Source organism: Pongo abelii, chromosome 3 (genome assembly GCF_028885655.2).
Source record: "Pongo abelii isolate AG06213 chromosome 3, NHGRI_mPonAbe1-v2.0_pri, whole genome shotgun sequence".
Lineage (NCBI taxonomy): Eukaryota > Metazoa > Chordata > Mammalia > Primates > Hominidae > Pongo > Pongo abelii.
In genome coordinates, this window is record NC_071988.2 from 105,565,820 (window position 1) to 105,589,041 (window position 23,222).

At 39.5% G+C, this 23,222-nt stretch overlaps 1 non-coding gene across 1 annotated transcript; it reads left to right on the top strand.

The window, feature by feature from the left end:
- Nucleotides 1-8,324: 8,324 nt before the first annotated feature.
- LOC112133181 (U6 spliceosomal RNA) lies at nt 8,325-8,431 on the top strand. The gene has a single exon (XR_002914868.1). It is a non-coding gene; the product is annotated as a U6 spliceosomal RNA (small nuclear RNA).
- Nucleotides 8,432-23,222: the final 14,791 nt, after the last annotated feature.

The window sequence follows — 23,222 nt, forward strand, 5'->3', positions numbered from 1 at the left end:
CCAACATGAAACTCAAGGGAAATGCTGATTGGAGGATTTCAAATTTTGGATTTTCAGATTTGGGATGCTCCACCAGTATAATGCAAATATTCCAAACTCTGAAAATATGTGATGCCCAAAACACTTCTGGTCCTAAATATTTTGGATAAGGGATGCTCAGCCTGTGTAACCTTTGATGCTTGATAATCATGAACAGGTAATTAGCTCATATCCTGGACAATCCACCTATCATCCTTAGGGTATGAGCTTCGGTTTGTTTGGTCAATAATGGTAATGGATATAGGTTGAATAATCCACACATCTCCCTGATGAGTGGTGGTGGTATGCATGGCTCCATGATAAATTAGGATCTACCATGGAATCTATGATAAATTCAATCTAAGTCCTTGACCTCAGAAGCAACTTAATTTGATCAGCACAACTATGTAGTTATATACGCCTCTTATAAACTCTAGACTGACATCTATCTCTGGCTTTTAGAAGAAAAAAGAGAAAAAAGCAAATCATACCTGGTTGACATTGTAAAAGTTTTTCTCCTTGTAAAAATAATGTAAGCTTTGGCAAAAAATGAAAAATAAAGAAAAATCATCGAGGAACAACTCCGTTAATAATGTGCAATGTGTCCTGCCTGTATTTTTTCTTTGCATTTTTGCACATTTGAGAATATATTATTTTGCATTCTTTTTAAAAACTTAATCTTATATCAAAGTTTTTATAAATATTATTTCAAACAGCTGCATAATATTTCATTGTTTGTGTAGAACAGAATCTTCTTAACATCTTTAAGAGAACTACGTTGACCTGTATGTCTTGCTACTTGCTAGCTTTGTAAATTTAGGAAATTAATATTACCTTCTGAGCATCAATGTTGTGAAGATTGAATTAAATAATCCCTGTAAAGAGTTTAGTACATTGCTTGGTACATAGCAAGAATTCAATAAAAGTTATCAATGATAGTAACTTGTCCGGAAGAATTCTTGTTCCCATTTCTGATAATTGCCTTAGGAAAGATTCTTAGATATGAAGGGCAAAAGATCTAAACACAGTTAAGATTCTTAATGAATACTATAAAACTCTTCTATGTATATAATAATAATTTATGTTCCAGCGGTAATGGAGAAGTTTCTTACCAAGTCCTTGACTACAATGAGAATCTTTTTTTTTTTTTTTAACTTTAGCTTATTTAGTAGGTTAAAATAGGATATCTCAGGCCAGGCATGGTGGCTAACACCTGTAATCCCAGCACTTTAGGAAGCCAAGGCAGTGGATCGCCTGAGCTCAGGAGTTTGAGACCAGCCTGGGAAACATGGCAAAACCAGGTCTCCACAAAAAATACCAAAAAATTAGCTGGGCATGGTTGCTGGCGCCTGTAGTCCCAAATACTCAAGAGGCTTAGGTATGAGGATCAATTGAGGCTGAGAGTTCAAGGCTGCAGTGAGCTGTGATCACGCCACTGCACTCCAGCCCAAGCGACAGAGTGACACCCTATCTCAATTATTTTTAAAAAATAATAATAAATAAATAACACCACACACACACACACACACACACACACACACAACATTTTATTACTTGTTAAATTGGGTTTTTTAAATTTTTTCAAAGAATAGTAAACATTTTCTTTCTTTTTTGTGTGTAAATTGGTGAATTTTTTATTAGTATCTTTTGCTGTCTGAGTCACTTTAATTCCTTATTCAAAATCATCCAGAGCCACATCTATAGTATCTCTTTAGTGCCATCTCACACCCCACATTCCACACCCTACGATGGCTCAAATATCCCTTTCCACCTACTCAGTCAATTTCTCTCTCTCTCTCTCTCTCTGCCCCTGCCCACCCCCCACCTCCCTCTTCCTTTCTCCATTAGATAGAGCTAAGCTCGCTGAGGCAATGTTGCTCAATCTTGACTAGCCTAGAGAATCTTATTAAAATGTAGATTCTGCATTTCCAATAAACACTCTAATAACACTGATGCTATTAACTTTCAACTTACTCTATATGAATCACTGCAAGTATCTTGTAGTTGATCTAAGCTATTGAAGCCCATGAAAAGCACCTCCCTTCAAGATTTTCAATTTTTGAAGGAGAAAGCTGCAGATGAGATTTCTCCAAGGGAAAACAAGCTGGTCTCTAAGAGTCCTCACAGAGTATAAATGCCCATGGTCCAAGGTCCAAAGGTGAGGTCTGTAATTTCCCATTCTAGTGGCTGATATCAGGATTTTGATCACAAGTTATCAATTAGTTTTGATTTTAAAAGTTCATCGACAACCTAGCATCTAACACCTTATCTGCCATGATCTATTTGCCACCACAGACCTCTGTGGGTTCTGGTATCTTGCTCTGTGCGTTCTGGTATCTGGCCTTACTGCCTGTTAGGATAAATGACCATGCCTAAGATGGTTAAATGTTATCATCCGGCTTCTGCCATTCTGGAATCCTGGAAGCTGGAATTCCAGGAGCTCCATTTCATGGTAGCATCTTTTATTGTCAACAAAGCCTGCAAATAAAGTTACAACTGAGCTTCTCAGAGATGCTATAGGCCCTCTCACCAGTGAATTCCACACTACCTCAGGGAAGGTAATATCCTCCTCAGCCTGCCACGAAACAGAATCAAGCAGTAGGATCTGTTCTTGCAGAATCAACCGTTTCTTACACTGCCACATTTCTTGGGTCTTCTGACCCCTTCCACAACACTCTGCCAAGGCAGTTTCAGTGTCCCCACCTCACCATCATGTCTAAGGGCCAAGGAGACATTATAGGATCATATTAGAATCAATTCCAGGTGGCTCTGCCAGTACCCTGAACCTCAAGTCATGGGTGAGTACTCCAATCTCAACACATTTTTCCTCTTGTCGGCCTTAGATTCTATCCCCTTCCCCCACCACCCTAGTCCAACAAGATATCCATTCCCACAAATGTTATCATGTTACTGTCCATGAGCATTAGCAAGAATGGGAAGGTCTTTTGGTATGTAAGCTCTTTCCTCACAGAGTTGGGAGAGTATTTCTCTACTTTGGACTGTACCAAAACATGACCCTTGTTATCAGTCTGGAGGCAATAAGGGAAGTGAGGGAAATTCCACAGCAGTGCCAAGGACATCTTGCAGGACACTTACCACAGATCAGGTCTTTGCAAGGTCTCCAGGCAAGGGGAAGCTATTATCTTCTTGTAAGAGGGGCAGAGGCTAATTCTGCCAGACTGAAGAATTCAGAGGAATCTAAGGGGTTTAATATTTTCACTGCCTAAATATTGCCTAATGAGAGCTCAAGATCATACTTACTTACTCTTAGGGCCCTGACTTTGTCATATGAAACTTATAAAGGCTGTGCATTCAAGTGTTCTTTGCAGTTCAGCTACCCTTACAATTAGATCCTGGATGTGATTTTCCACGGCAGAAGGAGATAAGGGTCTCTTTAATTATTGCCATAGAAGCTTTTGATTTTCATATCATACCCAGTGTTTCCTCTTTTCAAGGTTTATAAGGGAGTTAATAGATGCCAACCAACTAGATAACTCTTACAGTTACCATAGCCCCATAGCCTCTATACCACTCAAATGCTACAGCCTAAAACAAGCCTGTACCTTATCTCAATCCACTATAGATGAGTATCTTAGTAATTGTAGTGCTACAACATGGTAGGGGTTATATTATCACCGCTCACTTAAAATCAGCAATGGAGTTTTTGCTATAGTTTAACAGATGGAGGATCCAGCTCTGAAATCCCATCCTAAGGGTCTGCTTTCTGAGAACTTTTTTGGTCTCAACTGACATTCTCTGAAAGCAGAGCCTAAAGAATATGATATCAGGGATCAGATGTATTAGAATGAATGAACAAGGAAGAAAGAAACGTATACACTATAATGCATTATTATACTAGCCAACACTACAGGTTACTGGTTCTTAGTTCCATGGGACCGCCTGACAATTCTTATAGAATGTATTTGAAATAGCCCAAATGGAGAAAGAGGGAAGCATGTATCCACCAGTTCCCATTCCCTGTTGGTTGAGGGTAGTCCCTTGGATATTAATACCCTCACACTTCCAGACTGTATAAGCATGGGTGTGGAGCAGATTTCTATGGGCATCAAAGAAATCCTGGGCCATTTCTCTTGCCAGGATAAAACCCAATAGAAATGGAATAACTGTGTGTATGAGCCTGATCTTGTGTTGCTATGAAGAAATACCTGAGACTGGGTAATTTATAAAGAAAAGAGTTTTAATTGACTCACAGTTCCACATGGCTGGGGAGGCCTCAGGAAACTTGCAATCATGGCAGAAGGCAACTCTTCAAAGGGCAGCAGGAAAGAGAATGAGTGCAAGCAGGGGAAATGCCAGATGCTTATAAAACCATCAGATCTCATGAGCCTCAGTCACTATCATGAGAACAGGATGAGGGAAACCACCCCCATGAGCCAATCCCTTCCCAGTGGGTCCCTCCCACAACACATGGGGATTATGGGAACTACAGTTCAAAATGACATTTGGGTGGGGACACAGTCAAACCATATCATTCCCCCCGGCCCCTCCCAAATATCATGTCCTCACATTTCAAAACACAATCAATCATGCCTTCAAAACAGTCCCCCAAAGTCTTAACTCATTCCAGCATTAACTCAAAAGTCCATGTCCAAAATCTCATCTGAGAAAAGGCAAGTCCCTTCTGCATATGAGCCAGTAAAATCAAACACAAGTTAGTTCCTTCCAAGATACAATGCGGTTACAGGCATTGGATAAATACACCCTTTCCGAGGGGCAGAAATTGGTCAAAACAAAGGGGCTACAGGCACCATGCAAGTCTGAAATCCAACAAGGCAGTCATTAAATCTTAAAGCTCCAAAATGATTTCCTTTAACTCCATGTCTCACATCCAGGTCACACTGATGAAAGAGGTGGACTCCCACGGTCTTGGGCAGCTCTGCCCCTGTGGCTTTGCAGTGTACATCCACTCTCCAAGCTTCTTTCACAGGCTGGCATTGAGTGCCTGAGGTTTTTTCAGGCACACAATGCAAGTTGTCGGTGGATCTACCCTTCTGGGGTCTAGAGAAAGGTGGCCCTCTTCTCATAGCTCCACTAGGCAGCCCCAGTGGGGACTCTGTGTGGGGTCTTCAATCCCACATTTTCCTTCTGAACTGCCTTAGCAGAGGTTCTCCATGAGGGTTCCACCTCTGCAGAAAACTTGCCTGGACATTCAGGCATTTCCATACATCCTCTGAAATCTAGGCAGAGATTCCCAAACCTCAATTCTTGACTTTCATGCACCCAGAGGCTCAATACCACATGTAAGTCACCAAGACTTTGGGCTTTCACCCTCTGAAGTAATGGCCTGAACTGTACTTTGGCCCCTTTTAGCCTTTGGCCCTTTTTTAGGCTGAAGCTGATACAGCTGGGATGCACCATGTCCTGAGGCTGCACAGAGCAGGGGGGCCCCGGGCCTGGCCCACAAAACCATTTTTCCTTCCTAGGCCTCTGGGCCTGTGGTGGGAGGAGCTGCCATGAAGGTCTCTGACATGCCCTGAAGACATTTCCCCATGGTCTTGGTGATTAACACTGAGCTCCTTGTTACTTATGCAAATTTCTGCAGCCTGCTTTAATTTCTCCCCAGAAAATGAGGTTTTCATTTCTATTGCATCCTCAAGCTGCAAATGTTCCAAACTTTTATGCTCTGCTTCCTCTTGAAACTTTGCCGCTTAGAAAGTTCTTCTGCCAGATATCCTAAATCATCTCTCTCAACTTCAAAGTTCCAAAGATCTCCAGGGCAGGGGCAAAATGCTGCCAGTCTTTTCCCAAAGCATAGCAAGAACAGCTTTATTCTGGTTCCAACAAATTCCTCATCTCCATCTGAGACTACCTCAGCCTGGACTTCATTGTCCATATCACTATCAGCATTTTGGTCAAAGCCATTCAACAAGTCTCTAGAAAGTTCGAAACTTTTCCACATTTTCCCATCTTCTTCTGAGCCCTTCAAACTGTTCCTACCTCTGCCTGTTACCCAGCTTCAAAGTCGCTTCCACATTTTTGGGTATTCTTACAGCAGCGCTCCACTACCACAGTACCAAATACTGTATTAGTCCATTTTCATGCTGCTGTAAAGAACTGCCCAAGACCAGGTATTTTATAAAGGAAAGAGGCTTAATTAACTCACAGTTCTGAATGCCTAGGGAGGCCTCAGGAAACTTACAATCATGGCAGAAGGCACCTCTTCACAGGGCAGGAGGAGAGAGAATGAGTGCAAGGAGAGGAAATACCAGGCGCTTTTGAAACTATCAGATCTCATGAGCCTCATTCACTATCACGAGAACAGCATGGGGCAAACTGCCCCACATGATCCAGTCACTTCCCACTTGGTCCCTCCCACGACATGTGAGGATTACAGGAACTACAATCAAGATGAGATTTGGGTGGAAACACAGCCAAACCACTTCCCTGTGTTATCTTCTTTAGGCAAATAGCATCTACTTCTGGCATTGGTCAAAATAGGAAGAGCAGATAAAAAGTTAAAAGTACTAGATTTTAGTTTGAATTGCATGCTGATTAGGCAAAATCTGTCTGAAAAGCTTGCGATCCGTATTTCTCTACTCTAGATTTTGTCCTGATAGGAGCACAGCTTTCACAGTTTAAAAGGCTCCATTCTGCAATGATGGTCTTGGCTTTAGCTGCATAAGCTTCTTTAGTAAATTGTAGGTTATTCTTTGAAAATGTTCAACTGAAAAGGCCTTTGACCAAGGTTTAGAAGGTTGTCTTTTAAAAAGAGAAACACCCTACTTCCTCCAGATATTTATTCCACTAGAAATGCTAACTGAAAGTTAGAGAGCATCCTTCTCCTTCTTTATTTTATTCTTTCTTCCTCCTTAACCTCCTGCTTCTCACTAAATAAGTTCTAACACTCTGTACTATGTGTCCTTTTAACATCTTAGGCTGAAATGAGACAGTTGAGCAAAGAGAAAATTTAAGTCATCATTACTCACATCTAAATATGTATTATTAATATGTGCACATGGGAATAATAATCTTTAATTCCAAATTTTTATCGGAACAAGTGAGGACTATCAGAATTTTCATTAGGAGAAGGAGAAAATAAAAATGGGCCTGGGAGACAGATCTGTGAGGTATGGATGTGTAGAGTCCCACATGAGCCTGACGCCTCTGAGCGTTAACACATGGTCCCCCATCAAAGGTCTGTATATGCAACTCAGCTGCTGCCCTGACAGAAGATTTGGTGTTGTTAACACACACTTCATTAAAATACCAGCTAAAATCCAAGTTCCAAATCCCACAGTTTGTGTTAGTTGATAAAACTCAATTGCTTCTAATTACTGTTAGTGCAGCTTTAAAATAATATTTTGTTGTAATAAAGGACTCAATATGACAAGTGAGAATTGGCCCGCTGAACTGGAAACACCAGGCCAGAGGGAATGTGTGCACACACAGCATTCACTGCTCTGCCTGATTTGTTCTTCTGAAAATTTTCCAAGCACCTAACAGAGAAAAAAAATGACCAGTCTTCAGAAGGATTTTGAAAGGATGGGGATGACTCAAACATTAGATACTGTTTGCCTCTCTGATTGGTCAACGCAGCTTAAGACGTGGAGCACAGAAGTCAAAATGAGACAGGCAGAGTTGTGGTTTTTCGATACTTTCATGGAGCATGGGCCAAAAATAGCCAACGTCCCCTCCTTGTAATGTTTCTATTTTCTTCCTCCATCTGCTTCCTAGAAGATTGTCAAGATTAGCACATTTGATAAGATGAAACATCTTCAAATATTAAAAGTTATTGGCCTTAGCATTGGAAAAGAAAGGAGAATCTTCTCTCTCACCAATTTCTTCCCCTCACTGCAATCCAGAAACATTGGTCTTAAGATTTCTGCAGTAGGCTGAGCTACTTTCCACCTCTGGCCTTAATACCTGCTTCTGCCCCAAACCCCTACTCCCTCCACCCCACCCCTCTTAACCTAACTCCTATTCATCCTTTATGTCTCAGCTCAAACTCTAATCCTGAGGGAAGTCTTCCTGACCCCCCATGTTTAAGTTAGTCCCTCATTGTATACACACTGTCATTACATCCTACATGTCTCCTTCGGGACATTTTGATCAAAACTATGATTATTTGCATAACTATTTGTTTTATATACTCTCCCAATTAAGCTCAAAAGCATAAGCACCCCTCCATCCTGTTTCCAGCCATATACAAAGTACATAGAACATAGTGACTAACTCCTAAGTAGATAACAAAGATCAAAAAATGGAAGTGACTTTTTAGAAGTATTGAGAAGACTAAGATACTAATATGCAGATCTTGGCTATGAACAATGCGAAATGTTTGGTGAGTGCTGGCTTCAGCAGCACATATACTAAAATTGGAGCAATAAAGAGAAGATTAGCATGGCCCCTGCACAAGGATGACACACAAATTCATGAAGTCTTCCATATATAATTGTTTTAAAGAAAAATTATTATAATTAAAATTTTTGGTGAAACAGAACTCACTCAACAAGACAAAAAGGAGAATCTTCTCATCTGTTGGTAAAGACTTCGGAGGAAGTTATCAAATCCTCTTGGAGAAACCCAAGTTTGTAAATTGACAAGCCATTCTCTATTAGGAAAAATACTCCTCTGAATGTTCTATCCCACATGAACAGGTGTCCCAGATTGGTTCATATCAGAAATATCTCTACTTCTGCCCAGAGACATCTCACTGTTTAACTCATGCACAGCCATAAATTCCATCCTAGCTCTAAATTCTCATCTCATCTCATTTTGAGAAATGTCCCAGGTATAGATGTCCTTCATCCTTCCAGCAATGGAGAATAAAAACGATGATGGCAAGTAATATTCATAACAATAATAATAAATTCACAGTGAGGTGGTATTCTTTGGCTGACCGGTTTCCATTCCACCTTCTTTGGCATTAAGTTCCTGATATCTTTAGTGGAAATGAGAGTTCCCCAATGGTCCCCAGTGGTTCTCTGTCCTCTCCTGGATAGGATATTCAGATGCTTACTTCTTGGAATTTCAGTCTTGAGAAAAGTAGCAATAAGACAGAGAAGGTTTGAGTTCATTCATTTCAAGGCAAGCATCCTGGAAAGATTACTGGGGAAACCCTCTCCCTAGATCTTTGCCACCACCTTGAACTGCCAGCACTCCTTCCATGGTTGGACCAGAATGCCCTGATTAGCCTGTAAGCTGGCCAACATCCTTCCAATAAATATTTTGCTTCAACAGCCAGATTCTGTTCCTATTAGTTTCAAACAGTTTCAACCAAATTATCCTGATACAGTGATTATGAAGGTATAATAATGATGATAACAAATTCAGGAGATTTTATAGAAATCTTTTGTTTTGTTTTGTTTTTGAGACAGGGTCTCACTCTGTTGCCTAAGCTGAAGCGCAGTGGCATGATCACAGCTCACTGCAACCTCTGCCTTCCCAGCTCAAGCAGTCCTTCCACCTCAGCCTCCCAAGTATCTGGGACTACAAACATGCACCACCATCCGTGGCAAAGTTTTAAATTTTTTGTGGAGACAAGGTCTCGCTATATTTTCCAGGCTGGCCTAGAGCTTCTGGGCTCAAGCGATCCTCCCACCTCAGCCTCCCAAAGTGCAGAGATTACACGCACGAGCCACTGCGCCCAGCCAGAAATCTTTATCAAAGTTCAAGTCATTGTAAGATTACTGTGTTCACTCATCCAGATAACTTCTCTGGAATTAAGTAATTCAAACTTAAACAGTTCTCTGTTACTTGTTTAACATATGAAATGCACCAAACAATTCTACGAAGACCAGAATTATGATACAATCTAATCTCTATTCTTTGAATTTCTATTGTTGTTTTAACTTTCTTAAGCACTTGCTGTATTGAGGAATATATAATTTTTCTAAAATCATCCAAATGTTTCCCTATTGAAGCATTTGAATGTTCTAGCTCGGTGCCGTGGCTCACGCCTATAATGCCAGTATTTTAGGAGGCCAAGCTGGGTGGATCACCTGAGGTCGGGAGTTTGAGACCAGCCTGGCCAACATGGTGAAACCCTGTCTCTAATAAAAATACAAAAATTAGCCAGGCGAGGTGGTGCATGTTGGCAATCCCAGCTACACAGGAGGCTGAGGCAAGAGAATTGCTTGAATCCAGGAGGTGGAGGTTGCGGCAAGCCAATGTCACACCACTGCACTCCAGCCTGGATGACAGAGCAAGACTTTGTCAAAAAAAAAAAGAAAAAGAAAGAAATATTTGAACATTCTAAAAAATATTTTTGTATATAAAATCAACAGCTTTCATAATCATTGTTAATTATTGTAGCACATTTATACATCAACTAGATAATAGAGTTTTACGATATAAAAGTCTTAAGAAAAATTTTACGGTCAGGTGCGGTGGCTCACGCCTGTAATCCCAGCACTTTGGGAGGCTGAGGAGGGTGAATCACCTGAGGTTAGGAGTTCGAGACCAGCCTTACCAACGTGGAGAAACCCTGTCTCTACTAAAAATACAAAAGTTAGCTGGGCGTGGTGGCACAAGCCTGTGATCCCAGCTACTCAGGAGGCTGAGGCAGGAGAATCCCTTGAACCTGGGAGGCGGAGGTTGCGGTGAGCTGAAATCTTGTCATTGCACTCCAGCCTGGGCAACAAGAGCGAAACTCCGTCTCAAAAACAAAAAACAAAAAAAAAAAAGAAAAATTTTACTTCAAGTTAAGTCTAAAATGCTTACTTATATTTAAAAGTGCATATCCGTAAGCTGTATTAGACAGCTATGCTACATAACTAACCACTTCAAGATTTAGTGGCTTAAAAACTACAACTATTTATTCTTGCTTATATATCTATAGGTTTGCTGAAGGTCAGCTGGTCTAGGCTGGTGACTGACTCAAGCTGTAGGATTAACTGGACTGCAGGCTGGGCTCAAGTCTACTCTGCAGGTGGGCATTCTGGGCCCAAGGCTGATGGAGCAGCAGCTGCTTACAGGCTCTTCTCATGGCAATAGTAGAGGCGGAAGATGGCAAGTCTATTGCACAAGCACATTCCAAGCCTTTGCTATATCACAAACACCTACATCCTATTGTGCAAAGTATTGTGCCAAGCCCAACACTGATAGGAAGGAGAAATATATTTCATACACATGGGAGGGGAAAGAAGTGAGTATTTCCTAAATAATAGTTCAAACTGTCATATAAACTAGCAATGCATCTAAAAGCACACCTCACTTATTTACATAATATTGTTATGCTGACTAGATATAATGGCAACTTACTTGATCATGTACAAATTCAAGAATAGCAGAAGTGACATTGAAATTGGCAATTAGCTAATTGGCTATTCACAGTCTAAGGCTGAAGTTGAAACCACACAGTAGATTAGAGATGAATTCTTAGGCAAAACTGAAACATCAAGTCACTCAGTAACTAGCTCAAAGCTACATAGCTTTGTAGTGGCATAGCTGGAGCTTAAACCCAGATTTTCTCAACTCAAATTTCATGTTCTTAAGCACTAGGCTATAGTGCGGCACAGTAGGTATTATGTCTCCATTGTGGAAAAGAAGAATTGAAGCATAGAATATTGAAGCATGAAATATTTACTATTTGCCAGCCATTGAGCCAGAGGGTTTGTCTGTATTATTTCATTGTATCCTTAAATCTCATGAGGTAAGAGTAATTTTCTAGAATTTACAGACAATAAAATAATTGTTGAGGAAGCTTTTAAAATGTACTTTTCTAAAGACAAGCAGGTAGAAAACCTGAATTTTGAAACCAGTGCATTTTGTATAAATACAAAACACATGCTTTTCTATTAAACCATATAGCCATCCCCAGTCAGCAATGAGTCATGAAAGCTAGTACTTGAACCAATGCATCAGGACCCAGTGATTTATCTGTTATTGCCCCAGCAACCATATTTCCAAAACTATAAACTGTCTTAATACATGGCTTAACAACTGGTGAAAGCATTTGAATTTAGGATTGTCCAACACATATTAGTTGCTATAAATATATGACATGTCACTTTCTTAATTCAAGCACCATCTGTGACTTTTTTAATATAAAGGGAAGATAAGTGATATAATATTTTTCAAACATATTGTCTTTTACCATTAGGGAAAAAATTACATTGTAAAGGGGAAAGAGGTCTACATGTTGATTAAAACCTTCCATTTATATGTTCCATTTTCCCCATGTATGGAACAATGTTGCCTCCTGTCATTGATTAAAAAATAATAATAATAAAATCATGCTTTTAGGAATTCTTAGTCACTGCCCATAGAATGTAATCAGTATTCTTTTAATTGACACATTAACAATCCCTTTCAGGTTATTGTACCTTGATAGACTTAACAATGCATTCTTCAAGAAAATAGCACTTTTGTAAAGCTTTCAGCAAAGTATTATGAATATACCTTGTATTTCAAAATATAAAACTAAACTCTTCCACAATATTCTATGCCAATTTTATTTGACTCCATGTACAGAGAATCTCAAACCAGAGAGTTGGCTATCCTTTGGATAATGACTCATTGTGAATTATACAACCTGCTGATTAATTGAAATTGGAATTACTGAATCAAAATAAAACCAAAAACAATAGAAAACTCATCTGCTATCTCAAGGTGACCACATGAAAAAAAGTAATTATAAAGTAGTTTTAATTGTTTTAATGCAATGAGCTCACTGTTAGACTGGGTAAAATACAATCCCTCAAAAATTCATGTTCACCCAGAACCTCAGAATGTGACCTTATTTGGAAATAGGCTTTTGCAGATATAATTAGTTAAGATGAGGTCATACTGGTTTAGGGTGTGCCCTAAGTGCAATGACTGCTGTCTTTCTAACAAGGCCATGTGAAGACAGAGGCAAAAGGCCATGTGAAGACAGAGGCAGAGATTGCAGGGATGCTGCCACAAGCCAGGAAACACCAGGCGCCACCTGAAGCTGGAAAAGGCAAGGAAGGATTCTCCCTGATATGGTTTGGCTGTGTTCTCACCCAAATCTCATTTTGAACTGTAGTTCCCATAATCACCATGTGTTGTGGGAAGGACCCAGTGGGAGGTAATTGAATCATGGGGGCAATTACCCTTACGCTGTTCTCGTGATAGTCAGTTCTCATGAGATCTGATGGTTTTATAAGAGGCTTTTCCCCCCTTGCTTGGCACTTCTCCTTGCTGCTGCCATGTGAAGAAGGACATGTTTGCTTCCCCTTCCATCAGTATTGCAAGTTTCCTGAGGCCTCCCCAGCCATGCAGAACTGAGAGTCAATTAAAACTCTTTCCTTTAGAAATTACCCAGCCTCGGGTATGTCTTTATTAGCAGCATAAGAACGGACTAATACACTCCCCTAGAGCCTTCAGAGGAAATCAACACTTTTATTTCAGACTCCGAGCCTCTACAATTGTAAGAGAATAAATTTCCATTGTCTTAAGACAACAAGTTTGTGGTAATTTGTTAATGCAGACCTAAGAAGCTAATACGGCCTCAAAGCATAGATTTTATATATTTGGTCATATAAAAATCATTGATCCTGATTCTGTCTCCAAATGGAATTCCACATAACAATGGAGGTCCTGCTACATTGGAAATTCCATGCCATCTTGTCTACCCATGTATTTCTAGTGCCTAGCACAACACTGGCACACAGTAGGCACTTGATAAACATTTGCTGAATAAGTGAATGAAAAATATATCTTTCTATGCTTTTGAATTTTGAACATAATTTGATTTCTGTGTGTTGCTCAAGTTTGGGGCCAGCTTATGAGAATACATTTTGTTTCTGACCAAGTTCACTGGCTTTTATTTAACAAGTGTCAGAGCCAAGTCTTGATGCCTAGTGTCTCTGAAAATAATAATTGGAAAAGAAAGTAATAGTAGCAGTAGCAGTAATGGCAGCAGAATCTAAGAAGAAAATCCAACTCTTTCATCTGCATGTGTGTGCTGGTCCTTTCACAATCCCTTTATATAATTTCTGAGTTATCAATAAAGCTGAAATAACCTAACCACAGGATATCTGGAATACAATTTTGACCAGCTGTGCCTATCAGACCTCTTCTTTAAAAAGTGAGCTTTTGTTGCGTTGTATAATAAATTGTCACAGAAACCTTTCTAGAACTTAAAAGTTATTCTGGCATCTGGCTGAAAGTTACTGTGAGCATTCTAGAAGAATTTCAATAGGAATAGAAAGGACGGGGAAGTGAGTAAAGTCATTTCAGAACCATTCTTGAAGGGTAATGCTGGCGTTCTGGAGGGATTTCAGTGCTCAGCTAGAGGGCAGCAGAATTATTGCTGAAGTATTCCTTGTGGAGAGCTTTAACCTCATGGCCGAAGTGCATTCAAAACAATTCTGCTGTGATAGTAAAAAATATATATCCATGCTGTGCATTCCCAGAAGAGCATTTTGGCCTGCTTATTCACATGAGCCAAGAACTGAAAAAGAGCTAAGGGGCAAATCGGTAAAGTGCTACCACAGAGATTTCACTCTAAATGCTGGTTGGGGAAGCCTCGTGGTTTCAAAAGGTTAGAGACATTAGATGTTTTACAGGGTATGTGCCGAAATGAATAATTCATAGAAAAATGCTAAGTCTATTCAGGTAAGATTATATGGTAAAGTAAGAGAAAATGCCAGATTAAAAAAAAAAAAAAACTCTTTTCTATGTGATCCTGCAAAGCCCTCTAAATTAATCTTCCACATGTACCCTGTGCATAGCACTGTGCTAGGTACTAGGGAGATACAGCAATTGTATCTCAGGCTAACTGAGCACATAGGACATCCATATAGTCAACAAGTACTTATTTAACACCTACTACTAGGTGTTGAATGCATTCTGAAACAACGTCCTTGACCTAAAACTGTGTAATCAAGTAAGAGAGACATCTAGAAAGAATAAACTGCCATCAATCATGGAAAAATCAGCATTAAAAGTTTGTGCAGGACAGATTGTGCAGGGCAGTTAGTGAGCTTCTCATCTACCTTCCTACTTCCAGTCCTATGCCTTTCCCGCCCACCCTCTCCATGGCTCAGAACTCCTCCCCATGGCCTTGCAATGTCCTGTGTGTTGGGAAGTCTGATGATACAGCCACGCTTATCTCTCTCTCTCACTTTGTTTTTTTGTTTTTTCTTTTTTTTTTGAGACAGAGTCCTGCTCTGTCAACCAGGCTGGAGTTTAGTGGCACCATCTTGGCTCACTGCAACCTCTACCTCCCGGGCTCTTGCCACTCCCTCCCATTCAGCTTCAGCCAGTTCCTTTTGCCTCAGGCTCCTTGGCCTCAAGGCCTTTGCCTAGGAAACCACCTTAGCCACTTCATATCTCATCACATGGCAAGTTCCTTCCCATCCTTTAGGTCTCAGCTTCAATGTTACCTTCTTAGAAAGGCCCCATGACCTTATCTATAAAGTATATATTTCATTTTATTCTCTATCTCACCTCCTTTTTATTGTTTTCTTTTTGATGCTTACTCACAATTTCTAAGTATTTGTTTATTTGTTTACTTAGAGACTTTCATACCAGACTGGCAGGTATTATACTATCTCTGTCTTGTTCACCATTATATATCCAGTGCTTAGCTCAGTGAGTACATAGTAGTTATTCAATAAAATTAGTATTTTACTGAGCACAGTAGTTGCTTAATAAAATGCATTGACTGAATGGCTTAAAGTGACCAACACTGGCACTAGCCCAACTAAATAAAAATAAAATTCAAATCTCAATTATAAATTCTTTTTTTTTTAAGAGACTGGGTCTCACTCTGTTTCCAAAACTGGAGTACAGTGGTATGCTCATGGCTCACTGCAGCCCCAACCTCCTGGGCTCAGATGATCCTCCCATCTCAGCCTCCCAAGTAGCTGGGACTACAGGAGTATACCACCACACCCAGCTAATTTTTGTATTTTTTGTAGAAACAGGGTTTTTCCATGTTGCCCAGGCTGGTCTTGAACTCCTGGACTCAACTATTCCTGCTGCCTTGGCCTCCCAAAGTGCTGTGATTACATGTGTGAGTCGCTGTGCCCAGCCCTCAATTATAAATTATTATTCTCCACAAATTCCCACAGTGCTCAAGATGGTGGTTTACAGGGAAATATGAAAGTCAGGTTCCAGTTAGAATAATGCTGTTTCTGTTTCTATTGAAAATTAGGAATTGATTTATGGTGATTTGATGGGATGGATTAACAGCTCTAGAGGGACTCCTTTCCAGTCTATCTTCCCTCCACCAGCCAATCCCCTTGCCTCAGGAAATCAAGTGATGATATGAGTGGGTCAAGTCCAAAGATATAAATTGGGATACTTAGTATCATCAAAATAATTTAAATAAATCACTGTTGGGGCAAATACTGTCTTCTTTTCTTAGTGTAATCCTATAATCTGAATATTAAAAACACAGAGAATTAAGATTTGGGTATGGGGATAAGGGAAAGCAAATCAGGAAAGCTACTCTGCAATCTTGATCCTGGCTTCAGGGCTGCCTATTGCAAGCTAAAAGAGTTATGGAATAAACATACGTGTGCATGTGTCTTTATAGCAGCATGATTTATCGTCCTTTGGGTATATACCCAGTAATGGGATGGCTGGGTCAAATGGAATTTCTAGTTCTAGATCCCTGAGGAATCACCACACTGACTTCCACAAGGGTTGAACTAGTTTACAGTCCCACCAACAGTGTAAAAGTGTTCCTATTTCTCCACATCCTCTCCAGCACCTGTTGTTTCCTGACTTCTTAATGATTGCCATTCTAACTGGTGTGAGATGGTATCTCATTGTGGTTTTGATTTGCATTTCTCTGATGGCCAGTGATGTTGAGCATTTTTTCATGTGTTTTTTGGCTGCATAAATGTCTTCTTTTGAGAAGTGTCTGTTCATGTTCTTTGCCCACTTTTTGATGGGGTTGTTTGTTTTTTTCTTGTAAATTTGTTGGAGTTCATTGTAGATTCTGGATATTAGCCCTTTGTCAGATGAGTAGGTTGCAAAAATTTTCTCCCATTTTGTAGGTTGCCTGTTCACTCGGATGGTAGTTTCCTTTGCTGTGCAGAAGCTCTTTAGTTTAATTAGATCCCATTTGTCAATTTTGGCTTTTGTTGCCATTGCTTTTGGTGTTTTCGACATGAAGTCCTTGCCCATGCCTATGTCCTGAATGGTAATGCCTAGGTTTTCTTCTAGGGTTTTTATGGTTTTAGGTCTAATGTTTAAGTCTTTAATCCATCTTGAATTGATTTTTGTATAAGGTGTAAGGAAGGGATCCAGTTTCAGCTTTCTACATATGGCTAGCCAGTTTTCCCAGCACCATTTATTAAATAGGGAATCCTTTCCCCATTTCTTGTTTTTGTCAGGTTTGTCAAAGATCAGATAGTTGTAGATATGTGGCATTATTTCTGACGGCTCTGTTCTGTTCCATTGATCTATATCTCTGTTTTGGTACCAGTACCATGCTGTTTTGGTTACTGTAGCCTTGTAGTATAGTTTGAAGTCAGGTAGTGTGATGCCTCCAGCTTTGTTCTTTTGGCTTAGGATTGACTTGGCGATGCGGGCTCTTTTTTGGTTCCATATGAACTTTAAAGTAGTTTTTTCCAATTCTGTGAAGAAAGTCATTGGTAACTTGATGGGGATGGCATTGAATCTGTAAATTACCTTGGGAAGGATGGCCATTTTCATGATATTGATTCTTCCTACCCATGAGCATGGAATGTTCTTCCATTTGTTTGTATCCTCTTTTATTTCCTTGAGCAGTGGTTTGTAGTTCTCCTTGAAGAGGTCCTTCACATCCCTTGTAAGTTGGATTCCTAGATATTTTATTCTCTTTGAAGCAATTGTGAATGGGAGTTCACTCATGATTTGGCTCTCTGTTAGTCTGTTATTGATGTATAAGAATGCTTGTGATTTTTGCAAATTGATTTTGTATCCTGAGACTTTGCTGAAGTTGCTTATCAGCTTAAGGAGATTTTGGGCTGAGACAATGGGGTTTTCTAGATATACTATCATGTCATCTGCAAACAGGGACAATTTGACTTCCTCTTTTCCTACTTGAATACCCTTGATTTCCTTCTCCTGCCTAATTGCCCTGGCCAGAACTTCCAACACTATGTTGAATAAAAGTGGTGAGAGAGGGCATCCCTGTCTTGTGCCAGTTTTCAAAGGGAATGCTTCCAGTTTTTGCCCATTCAGTATGATATTGGCTGTGGGTTTGTCATAAATAGCTCTTATTATTTTGAGATACGTCCCATCAATACCTAATTTATTGAGAGTTTTTAGCATGAAGGGTTGTTGAATTTTGTCAAAGGCCTTTTCTGCATCTATTGAGATAATCATGTGGTTTTTGTCTTTGGTTCTGTTTATATGCTGGATTACATTTATTGATTTGCGTATATTGAACCAGCCTTGCATCCCAGGGATGAAGCCCACTTGATCATGGTAGATAAGCTTTTTGATGTGCTGCTGGATTCTGTTTGCCAGTATTTTATGCAGCATTATTCACAATAGCAAAGACTTGGAACCAACCGAAATGTCCAACAATGATAGACTGGATTAAGAAAATGTGGCACATATACACCATGGAATACTATGCAGCCATAAAAAATGATGAGTTCATGTCCTTTGTAGGGACATGGATGAAATTGGAAATCATCATTCTCAGTAAACTATCGCAAGAACAAAAAACCAAACACCGCATATTCTCACTCATAGGTGGGAACTGAACAATGAAAACACATGGACACAGGAAGGGGAACATCAGACTTCAGGGACTGTTGTGGGGTGGGGGGAGGGGGGAGGGATAGCATTGGGAGATATACCTAATGCTAGATGACGAGTTGGTGGGTGCAGAGCACCAGCATGGCACATGTATACATATGTAACTTACCTGCACGTTGCGCACATGTACCATAGAGCCTAAAGTATAATAATGATAATAGTAATAATAAAAAAAAAAAGTTAAAAAAAAAAAAAAACAATGACAACATTTTTCTCCCTGTAGATGATGAATGTAAATGTTGGATTTTTGTTAGCATTATAAAACTATTACTTTGTTACAAGACAGTCATTCAACTTTGCTTAAAAATTAAAAGATAATGGTATTAGTGGCAGCAGCAGTAGTAGTAATAGAGTAGTAATCATAATACTAAAAATGTATAACACTTATACAGCACTAAACTACGTGCTGGGAACTGTCTAGAGCACCTTCCATACACTAATGCACTTAATCCTTAGTTACCCCATGAAAAATGTATAGAATTATTCTCATTTTAGAAATAAGGAAACAAGGTAGAAAGAGATGAAGTAATTAAGCCAATATCCATGGCTAGTAAGTGGCAGAGCCAGAATTCAAACCTAAACAGCCTGATTTCAGAGTAAAAGTAATTTATTTTATTGATGGAATTAATAACTACCTATAAATAATACTGAGAACATAATATACATATTGCATAATTTTAAAGTAAAAAGAACACAAGAACATTCACCTTGTTTTTCTTCCCTTTTAAAACCTGAGTCCTAAAATGACAATATATTTTAATCTGCATATCTAAAAAGACCACAAATGCCTCAAATATACCTTATTTTTCCCACTATTTATCTCACAGACCAAGAACTCTTTATGTTCTAGCTCTCTTAGAAATGAAAAGTGAAACCACTGCATCCACATAGATTAACTATAGGTCTATGAACTAAGGCCACCTACATACACATGACTACTACTTGTGCCAAGAAGTTTCTTGCCCACAAATATAAGGCAGTAAATCAGTAAATAACTTCATTGTTGGCTTCAGGAACTTCCCAAAAATCCATTTACCCCAACAATAGAGTACTCAAACAGTCCCCTTTCACAGTATTCCCTCTACTGCTCAAACAACTCATTTATCAAACAACTGTGTATTTACAAGACTTGGTTAAGATCCTTAGCCCGCTGTTGCTACAAACCTTCAACCATTATTATATCATGAATGTTGCCCAGTCTCAATCAGACGACTGCATTGAAAACTCTTAAACGTCTCAAGGTTTTGCAATATCTACCCCTGAACTCTCCCTTGCAGAGTCTACTAAGCCTTGATCAAGGTTGTGCTTGCCCTTTATTGTATTAAGCAATAAACTTTGCTTTGCTTCATCAAAAAAAAAAAAAAAAAGAGTTATGGATTCCATGTGTTATGATCTGGATCATTAGGAGACCTTCTTAGGTTGAAGTAAAAGAGAGAAAGTTTGAGTCGAACTGCAGGAGTTTGAAGAGGGCATGACCTCTCCACACCATCCTTAGGATCTTGATATGGTTTGGTAGTTATTCTATCATGTAGACGCAGGACCCTGAATCCTGGGAAAATAACATCTTAAACAACCTTCTTAACACAATATATTCCCCCCCAGAGACTTGTTGGTAGTAAATAGAAAATTTTTGCTGATGGCAACAATCCCATGGAGAATGGCAGATTCTACTGCAATTTCTAGAGAGCTGAACGAACAAGGACAGCACAGATTCGGAGCTTGGATTTTAGAAAATACAACAGAAGATGGTGTGGGGCAATTAACAAGTGGGAGATTACTACCATGTAGTAATATGGTGTCTGTCTTCACTCCAGGGATCCTCAGTAAAGTTATTAACCTCAAACAATTCATGAGTGGGTTTGAAAATTGAAAAGTTAGGAGGGGATGAAGTCTGTAGTTGTAAGGGTAGAGCTCAACCAAGATGACACACATGGAAGCAGCCCACAGACAGAGGCACCAGGAGGAGCTATACCATAGGATTTGCACTAATCATGAGGAAGTGGCCAGACTTGTACAGACATGTGTGATAGCATGAGTCAAGTTTCTAAAAATCAAAACATTAGAGAAGTCTGTATGACATTTAGTTTAACTATGGGAGTCCCGCGTGTGTTCCTTCATTTAAAGCACTTAGTTGTATTTTGGATTTAATCACTACCTTAAAACTGGGAAAAGTGGGCCTTCTATGAAATTGCCAACCTGTGAAGATAGAGAAAAATATAACACTAACTGAGAATCAGGCACTGGGGCCCAGGTATTTCTTATTGCAGCAAGTTATCCAAGTGATGAAGTAACCAGCACAGAATTGGTTACAACAGTTTACAGCCCAGCGCTTGAGAGTCATTGATTCAGGATATGGTACTTTTCTTCATGTTAACATGGGTAATCAAGAGTTAGTTTTTATCACCTGACAGTTGTTAGGAATTATCTTTCCCCAATTCTTTTTATCTGATGTTAACTAAAATGCAGATTTTTGAGCCTCAAAAGGGCTTACTGAATGGGAATCTCTTGAGAATGAAGCCCAGGAATCAAAAGTTGACACAAATTTTTCTAAGTTGATTGAAGTTTGAAAACTATAGTTCTTTCCTTTTAATTCCCATAATGTGAGACATTTCTGTGCGCACCCACTATCAATCTTGCTTCCTATGACCAGATGACTAATGTGTTCCAGATCCCTCAGTTTTCCTATCCCTTGCTGTTATCACTACTGTAACTTCTGCCAAACAAAGGATGCATCTTCATCTTCAATGGGGTGGCTCTGGATCGCTGGCCTAAAGTATTGCGTAACGGCCTCTAACTACTCATATTCCTGCACCAAAGCCTGCACTTCTAAGTTTCTGACATTTACCTCCCAGTGATGGAGTTAGAAACTTATGTATGGGATTATATATGATCTAGCAATTCCACTTCTGAGTAGTGGTAGTGAAACTGAGTTTAAACGTCAAAATAATGGAAAGCAAAGATTTAATCAGATATTTGAATACACCCATGTTCATAGCAGCATTATTCACAGTAGCTAAAAGGTGGAAGTAGCCCAACTGTTCATCAGTGGACAAGGGATAAATAAAATGTGGTCAACAATGGAATATTATTTAACCCTTAAAAAGGAAGGATATCCTGATACATCCTACAACATGGATGAACCTTGAAGCCCTTATGAAGACATTATGCTAAGTGAAATACGCCAGTCACAAAAAGACAAAAAAAGTATCATATAATGTATGAGGTATCTGAAATAGACAAATTTATAGAAACAGAAAGTAGAATGGTGGTTGCCAGGGGCTGAGAGGAAGAAAAAAATGGAGAGATGGTGCTTATTGGGTGTGGAGTTTCAGTTTTGCAAGATAAAAAAAAAATCATTGAGATTGTTTGCACAATGTGAATATTACTACTGAGTGTACACTTAGGAATGGTTAAAATGGTAAATTTTATATTATGTGTGTTTTATCACGATTAATCATGAATAAAAATAATAAAAAAAAATCAGTTGCCATTTGGCTTAACTTGTTGTCATTGTTAAAAAAAGGCCTCCACACTTCAGGCAGCTGTCATTATATGGCACCATTTTACCTGAATACGGCTTCAACTATCCTCTACAATTATATAAGTTTCCTATATCGGATAGAAAATGCCTCACCTGAGATTCCAACAACTATCTTCTCTAGCTCCCATTTCGATCATTTCCTCCCAAAGGTTGAAGGGCAACCCTCATGGGTGATTGTTGGTGTCCTTTTCTAGACAACCTAGAAGGAAGAAATTAGACAGATCAGCACTTTAAAACATTGAATGTCCTTCAAGGACAGCAACTTATACACAGAGGGCGTCACAGGAAAGGTAGGTACATTAATCATCTCCTCAGCTGGAAACGGAGAAGAAATAAATAAACAGCCCATCATCATGATCAGGTATCAAAGGTTCGTTTTAGGTCGTACCCCCATTAAAAAGAATTTCAATGCTGTCAGGAGCAATGTCATGAATCTCCTGTACTTTTTTTATAAGTAATTCATGCAGGGAGGAATCACCCTCCCTATGAGCTCCATAATGAGTGCCCCTGTCAATTTCTCTGCCTTTCCACTTTTGGTCATCTCAAAGCAAGGATAGAGAAGTACTATACATTTACCCCTGCACTGAGTGCCTGTGTCTTAAATAAATACTAAGTGAAGTTAGTGCAACTGGTAAAAAAGTCAATAACTTAGAAAATAATATTAGCATGTTGTTCTATGTTTCCGTTTTATCATGTGAGGTTATCATTTTAAAGTTATCACTTAAACGTCTTAAAAATAGCTCACTTTTAAAATATGCATTTGTATAGAAATACTAGAAAATGCTGACAACCAAAAAAGATTAAAAATATGAAAATACTGGGGGAGCCCGAGAGCGGCCCTGCCCGCAGCGGCGGGGCCCCGAGTGCGGTGAAGAGATTGTTTTCTCAAAGCTGCGTTGGAGGCTGTGACAGAGCTGAGAGCCTGTGTGGAGCGGACGGTGAGGAATTCTCAATAACATGGCCGTTTGCC